The sequence below is a fragment of the Octopus bimaculoides genome, chromosome 1 (assembly GCF_001194135.2).
Source record: "Octopus bimaculoides isolate UCB-OBI-ISO-001 chromosome 1, ASM119413v2, whole genome shotgun sequence".
Classification (NCBI taxonomy): domain Eukaryota; kingdom Metazoa; phylum Mollusca; class Cephalopoda; order Octopoda; family Octopodidae; genus Octopus; species Octopus bimaculoides.
Genome location: NC_068981.1, coordinates 165,433,252 through 165,435,047, shown reverse-complemented (window position 1 = coordinate 165,435,047; position 1,796 = coordinate 165,433,252). Strand labels below are relative to the sequence as shown.

Genomic DNA, 1,796 nt, shown 5'->3' with positions numbered 1-1,796 from the left:
GACTACCTCCTATCTCTCTGTCTGTTGATCTGTCTGACTGCTCTGTCTGTTTCTTTTCTACATCTACCAACAACCGCAGCCGCTGCCACCAATACCACCACCAGCACCACCACCACCACCAGCACCACCACCACCACTACTACTACTACTACTACTACTACTACTATTTCGTCGATATTGTTTTTTCTTTCTGTATATGCATTATATACACAAACATGCATATGCACCTGCAATCGCTCACAAAACACATATACAGACACATCTGTATACACACACACACACACACACAGACGCACAAACACTTACACTCGTAGATGCACACATGCATGTACAACAAACATTCATGTACACACATACACAAATTGAAACAATCACGGCAAACCATGCACATAGTACGCAAAAGCACAGAATTGCCACTAACGTCTAAAAGAACCTCTAGGTGGTCTATCGACTTATTAGAAATAACTGCCAAACGACTCTCAAAACCATTCCATACCGTTTCGTGCATGAAGACTCTAAAGTGTTTTTGGAAGGATGGATAAGAAATTAGAACCACTGATACACAACGATTTAATTAATCGAATTTGTACTTAAAGTGTTGAAATAAAATTCATTAAGTACAATGAGTGAGAAATACGTTATCCATTGTGCCATTTTTTAAACATTGCTCTATTCAAGACAAATAGATGTGATTTGAGGGAGATTTTTATGTTTTTAGCTTGTCGAGCGATTGTGTAAAGGATCCCTTATCTTGAACCTGTGTTTTTATAACAATGGTGTTATGTCATGTTTACCAAACAACTAATGAATGAACTACATATTTCCTTACACAAAATTCCAAAAATATTTTGAATATTTAATCCAATTACAAAAAGTATGTTATTATTATAGTCACCTTATAATCACATTCTGCTGAGATATGCGTGACAATTATTTCATATTCAGTTACATTTTCCGCAATTTAATATCACATTCTATTTATAGTTACACACTTTCAAAAAAGATGGTATTCTTTGTGAATCTACCGTGTGTGAAGTTTTTGTTTCTGATTGGAACCCCGGAGATTTCTGCACTGGAAGAGCCTGGTTAAGAATTATGCATTGATATCATACTGTACTGATGTTTTGCAGCATGTTACAGAGGGTGTTTAAATGAAACACAAAACAACGAAACACCACAAACGCTAAAAACAAGATGAAGATGATTATCACTTCACTAGCCTTTAAATATTTGTCTGGCCTCAATGACCCACACGTTGCCGTATAGTCTATTTAATTGGTAAACCGTTGAAACAAACTCCGAAATCTTTCAGATTCAATAAGATGCATCTAGTCACCGAAGAAAACAAAATTAGATTGAATAACTCTTCGAAATGAAAGCTAGTCTATAGCATTTTGTATAAAAACGCTATATTTCACATTGCTAGACTAAACCTGGTTTAGAACTCAATATCCATATGCTTCAGAATGAAGCGTTAGTGGAGTACAGAGGCGCAATGGCCCAGTGGTTAGGGTAGCGGACTCGCAGTCATAGGATCGCGGTTTCGATTCCCAGACCGGGCCTTGTGAGTGTTTATTGAGCGAAAACACCTAAAGCTCCACGAGGCTCCGGCAGGGGATGGTGGCGAACCCTGCTGTACTCTTCCACCGCAACTTTCTCTCACTCTTACTTCCTGTTTCTGTTGTGCCTGTAACTCAAAGGGTCATCCTTGTCACACTGTGTCACGCTGAATATCCCCGAGAACTACGTCAAGGGTACACGTGTCTGTGGAGTGCTCAGCCACTTGCACGTTAATT

General features: G+C 38.8%; 1 long non-coding RNA gene across 1 annotated transcript in view; it reads right to left on the bottom strand.

Moving 5' to 3' along the window:
- The window catches only part of LOC128249959 (uncharacterized), a 40,018-nt gene that overhangs the window by 2,279 nt on the left and 35,943 nt on the right, over positions 1-1,796 (bottom strand). The gene's annotated exons all lie outside the window — the stretch shown is intronic.